This window comes from Salmo trutta, unplaced genomic scaffold (assembly GCF_901001165.1).
Source record: "Salmo trutta unplaced genomic scaffold, fSalTru1.1, whole genome shotgun sequence".
Taxonomy (NCBI): domain Eukaryota; kingdom Metazoa; phylum Chordata; class Actinopteri; order Salmoniformes; family Salmonidae; genus Salmo; species Salmo trutta.
Window position 1 is genome coordinate 1,733,121 of NW_021823237.1, and position 6,000 is coordinate 1,739,120.

At 44.1% G+C, this 6,000-nt stretch overlaps 1 protein-coding gene across 1 annotated transcript in view; it reads right to left on the minus strand.

Annotated features, from left to right (window-relative positions):
* Positions 1–6,000, minus strand: part of LOC115189787 (anoctamin-1) — a 115,106-nt gene that overhangs the window by 37,054 nt on the left and 72,052 nt on the right. The gene's annotated exons all lie outside the window — the stretch shown is intronic.

The window sequence follows — 6,000 nt, forward strand, 5'->3', positions numbered from 1 at the left end:
AGAAGTTTACACACTTAGGTTGGAGTCATTAAAACTCGTTTTACAACCACTCCACAAATATCTTGTTCACAAACTATAGTTTTGGCAAGTCGGTTAGGACATCTACTTTGCGCATGACACAAGTAATTTTTCCAACAATTGTTTACAGACATATTATTTCACTTATAATTCACTGTATCACAATTCCAGTGGGTCAGAAGTTTACATACACTAAGTTGACTGTGCCTTTAAACAGCTTGGAAAATTCCAGAAAATGATGTCATGGCTTTAGAAGCTTCTGATAGGCTAATTGATATCATTTGAGTCAATTGGTGGTGTACCTGTGGATGTATTTCAAGGCCTACCTTCAAACTCAGTGCCTCTTTGCTTGACGTCATGGGAAAATCAAAAGAACTCAGCCAAGACCTCAGAAAAGAATGGTAGACCTTCACAAGTCTGGTTCATCCTTGGGAGCAATTTCCAAACGCCTGAAGGTACCACGTTCATCTGTACGAACAATAGTACGCAAGTATAAACACCAAGGGACCACGCAGCCGTCATACCGCTCAGGAAGGAGACGCGTTCTTTGGTGTGAAAAGTGCAAATCAATCCCAGAACAATAGCAAAGGACCTTATGAAGATGCTGGAAGAATCAGGTACAAAAGTATCTATATCCACAGTAAAACGAGTCCTATATCGACATAACCTGAAAGGAAGAAGCTACTGCTCCAAAACTGCCATAAAAAAGCCAGACTACGGTTTGCAACTGCACATGGGGACAAAGATCGTAATTTTTGGAGAAATGTCCTCTGGTCTGATGAAACAAAAATAGAACTGCTTGCCCATGATGACCATCGTTATGTTTGTAGAAAAAAGGGGGAGGCTTGCAAGCCGAAGAACACCATCCCAACCGTGAAGCGCGGGGATGGCAGCATCATGTTGTGAGTTGCTTTGCTGCAAGAGGGACTGGTGCACTTAACAAAATAGATGGCGTCATGAGGAATGAAAATTATGTGGATATATTGAAGCAACATCTGAAGACATCAGTCAGGAATTTAAAGCTTGGTCGCAAATGGGTCTTCCAAATGGACAATGACTCCAAGCATACTTCCAAAGTTGTGTCAAAATGGCTTAAGGACAGTAAAGTCAAGGTATTGGAGTGGCCATCACAAAGCCCTGACCTCAATCTTATAGAAAATTTGTGGGCAGAACTGAAAAAGTGTGTGTCAGAAAGGAGGCCTACAAACCTGACTCAGTTACACCAGCTCTGTCAGGAGGAATGGGCCAAAATTCACCCAACTTATTGTGGGAAGTTTGTGGAAGGCTACCCGAAACGTTTGACCCAAGTTAAACAATTTAAAGGCAATGCTACCAAATACTAATTGAGTGTATGTAAACTTCTGACCCACTGGGAATGTGATGAAAGAAATAAAAGCTGAAATAAATCATTCTCTCTACTATTATTCTGACATTTCACATTCTTAAAATAAAGTGGTGATCCTAACTCACCTAAAACAGGGAATTTTTACTAGGATGGAATGTCAGGAAATGTGAAAAACTGAGTTTAAATGTATTTGGCTAAGGTGTATGTAAACTTCCGACTTCAACTGTATACTGAGATCATATGACACTTAAATAAAGTCCACCTGTGTGCAATCTAACTTATTATACGACTTCTGAAGGTAATTGGTTGCACCAGATCTTATTTAGGGGCTTCATAGCAAACATATGCATGCACCACCTTTCCATTAAAAAAAATAAATAATAATAATGTTTAAACAAGTCTTTTTTTTCATTTCACTTCACCAATTTGGACTATTTTGTGTTTGTCAATTACATGAAATCCAAATAAAAATCCATTTAAATTACAGGTTGTAATGCAACAATAAAGGAAAAATGTCAAGGAGGAATGAGTCCTTTTTCCAAGGCACTGTATGTATGCACAGGACACAGAAACTCATATGAAACATATTTTTCTGAGGTTGTCTGCTTGATATTTTTAGATTTCATGGGGAGGCTTAGATGTTAAATATACTGTTTAGGTTTTCTACTGCCATGTTTACACCTTCACTATTACAGTGAAACGTTTTGTCCAGGAAGTTGTCTGGAAGGGATATAATTTGTTTTTGGGGAGATTTCCACACTACTTTCCTTCCATCTATAGCATGTCTTAATAGTATTGTGTTGGTCCCTCTGTTATCTCCTGTTACTGTATCCAGTGTGCTGGTCCCTCTGTTATCTCCTGTTACTGTATCCAGTGTGTTGGTCCCTCTTATCTCCTGTTACTGTATCCAGTGTGTCGGTCCCTCTGTTATCTACTGTTACCGTATCCAGTGTGTCGGTCCCTCCTCACCTCTGTTATCTCCTGTTACTGTATCCAGTGTGTCGGTCCCTCTGTTATCTACTGTTACTGTATCCAGTGTGTCAGTCCCTCCTCATCTCTGTTATCTACTGTTACTGTATCCAGTGTGTCGGTCCCTCCTCATCTCTGTTATCTACTGTTACTGTATCCAGTGTGTCGGTCCCTCCTCACCTCTGTTATCTACTGTTACTGTATCCAGTGTGTCAGTCCCTCCTCATCTCTGTTATCTACTGTTACTGTATCCAGTGTGTCGGTCCCTCTGTTATCTACTGTTACTGTATCCAGTGTGTTGGTCCCTCCTCTGTTATCTCCTGTTACTGTATCCAGTGTGTCGGTCCCTCTGTTATCTACTGTTACTGTATCCAGTGTGTTGTTCCCTCCTCTCCTCTGTTATCTCCTGTTACTGTATCCAGTGTGTCGGTCCCTCTGTTATCTACAGTACTGTATCCAGTGTGTCGGTCCCTCTGTTATCTACTGTTACTGTATCCAGTGTGTTGGTCCCTCCTCTCCTCTGTTATCTCCTGTTACTGTATCCAGTGTGTTGATCCCTCCTTACCTCTGTTATCTACTGTTACTGTATCCAGTGTGTCGGTCCCTCCTCACCTCTTATCTACTGTTACTGTATCCAGTGTGTTGGTCCCTCCTCTCCTCTGTTATCTCCTGTTACTGTATCCAGTGTGTTGGTCCCTCCTCTCCTCTGTTATCTCCTGTTACTGTATCCAGTGCGTTGGTCCCTCTGTTATCTCCTGTTACTGTATCCAGTGTGTTGGTCCCTCTGTTATCTACTGTTACTGTATCCAGTGTGCTGGTCCCTCTGTTATCTCCTGTTACTGTATCCAGTGTGTTGGTCCCTCTGTTATCTGCTGTTACTGTATCCAGTGTGTCGGTCCCTCTGTTATCTACTGTTACTGTATCCAGTGTGTCGGTCCCTCCTCACCTCTGTTATCTCCTGTTACTGTATCCAGTGTGTCGGTCCCTCCTCACCTCTGTTATCTACTGTTACTGTATCCAGTGTGTTGGTCCCTCCTCACCTCTGTTATCTACTGTTACTGTATCCAGTGTGTCGGTCCCTCTGTTATCTCCTGTTACTGTATCCAGTGTGTCGGTCCGTCTGTTATCTACTGTTACTGTATCCAGTGTGTTGGTCCCTCTGTTATCTCCTGTTACTGTATCCAGTGTGTTGGTCCCTCCTCACCTCTGTTATCTACTGTTACTGTATCCAGTGTGTCGGTCCCTCTGTTATCTACTGTTACTGTATCCAGTGTGTTGGACCCTCCTCACCTCTGTTATCTACTGTTACTGTATCCAGTGTGTCGGTCCCTCTGTTATCTACTGTTACTGTATCCAGTGTGTCGGTCCCTCCTCTCCTCTGTTATCTCCTGTTACTGTATCCAGTGTGTTGGTCCCTCTGTTATCTACTGTTACTGTATCCAGTGTGTCGGTCCCTCCTCACCTCTGTTATCTCCTGTTACTGTATCCAGTGTGTTGGTCCCTCTGTTATCTACTGTTACTGTATCCAGTGTGTCGGTCCCTCTTATCTCCTGTTACTGTATCCAGTGTGTCGGTCCCTCTGTTATCTCCTGTTACTGTATCCAGTGTGTCGGTCCCTCCTCACCTCTGTTATCTCCTGTTACTGTATCCAGTGTGTTGGTCCCTCTGTTATCTACTGTTACTGTATCCAGTGTGTCGGTCGCTCTGTTATCTCCTGTTACTGTATCCAGTGTGTCGGTCCCTCTTATCTACTGTTACTGTATCCAGTGTGTCGGTCCCTCTGTTATCTACTGTTACTGTATCCAGTGTGTCGGTCCCTCCTCACCTCTGTTATCTCCTGTTACTGTATCCAGTGCGTTGGTCCCTCTGTTATCTACTGTTACTGTATCCAGTGTGTTGGTCCCTCTGTTATCTCCTGTTACTGTATCTAGTGTGTTGGTCCCTCGTCACCTCTGTTATCTACTGTTACTGTATCCAGTGTGTCGGTCCCTCTGTTATCTACTGTTACTGTATCCAGTGTGTTGGTCCCTCCTCTCCTCTGTTATCTACTGTTACTGTATCCAGTGTGTTGGTCCCTCTGTTATCTCCTGTTACTGTATCCAGTGTGTCGGTCCCTCTTATCTACTGTTACTGTATCCAGTGTGTCGGTCCCTCTGTTATCTACTGTTACTGTATCCAGTGTGTTGGTCCCTCCTCTCCTCTGTTATCTACTGTTACTGTATCCAGTGTGTTGGTCCCTCTGTTATCTCCTGTTACTGTATCCAGTGTGTCGGTCCCTCTTATCTACTGTTACTGTATCCAGTGTGTCGGTCCCTCTGTTATCTCCTGTTACTGTATCCAGTGTGCTGGTCCCTCTGTTATCTCCTGTTACTGTATCCAGTGTGTCGGTCCCTCTGTTATCTCCTGTTACTGTATCCAGTGTGTCGGTCCCTCCTCACCTCTGTTATCTCCTGTTACTGTATCCAGTGTGTCGGTCCCTCTGTTATCTACGGTTACTGTATCCAGTGTGTTCGTCCCTCTGTTATCTACTGTTACTGTATCCAGTGTGTCGGTCCCTCTGTTATCTCCTGTTACTGTATCCAGTGTGTCGGTCCCTCTGTTATCTACTGTTACTGTATCCAGTGTGTTGGTCCCTCTGTTATCTACTGTTACTGTATCCAGTGTGTTGGTCCCTCCTCACCTCTGTTATCTCCTGTTACTGTATCCAGTGTGTTGGTCCCTCTGTTATCTACTGTTACTGTATCCAGTGTGTCAGTCCCTCTGTTATCTCCTGTTACTGTATCCAGTGTGTCGGTCCCTCTGTTATCTACTGTTACTGTATCCAGTGTGTTGGTCCCTCCTCTCCTCTGTTATCTCCTGTTACTGTATCCAGTGTGTCGGTCCCTCTGTTATCTACTGTTACTGTATCCAGTGCGTTGGTCCCTCTGTTATCTACTGTTACTGTATCCAGTGTGTCGGTCCCTCTGTTATCTCCTGTTACTGTATCCAGTGTGTTGGTCCCTCCTCTCCTCTGTTATCTCCTGTTACTGTATCCAGTGGGTTGGTCCCTCTGTTATCTCCTGTTACTGTATCCAGTGTGTTGGTCCCTCTGTTATCTACTGTTACTGTATCCAGTGTGTTGGTCCCTCCTCACCTCTGTTATCTCCTGTTACTGTATCCAGTGTGTTGGTCCCTCTGTTATCTACTGTTACTGTATCCAGTGTGTCAGTCCCTCTGTTATCTCCTGTTACTGTATCCAGTGTGTCGGTCCCTCTGTTATCTACTGTTACTGTATCCAGTGTGTTGGTCCCTCCTCTCCTCTGTTATCTCCTGTTACTGTATCCAGTGTGTCGGTCCCTCTGTTATCTACTGTTACTGTATCCAGTGCGTTGGTCCCTCTGTTATCTACTGTTACTGTATCCAGTGTGTCGGTCCCTCTGTTATCTCCTGTTACTGTATCCAGTGTGTTGGTCCCTCCTCTCCTCTGTTATCTCCTGTTACTGTATCCAGTGGGTTGGTCCCTCTGTTATCTCCTGTTACTGTATCCAGTGTGTTGGTCCCTCCTCTCCTCTGTTATCTCCTGTTACTGTATCCAGTGTGTCGGTCCCTCTGTTATCTACTGTTACTGTATCCAGTGTGTCAGTCCCTCTGTTATCTCCTGTTACTGTATCCAGTGTGTCGGTCCCTCC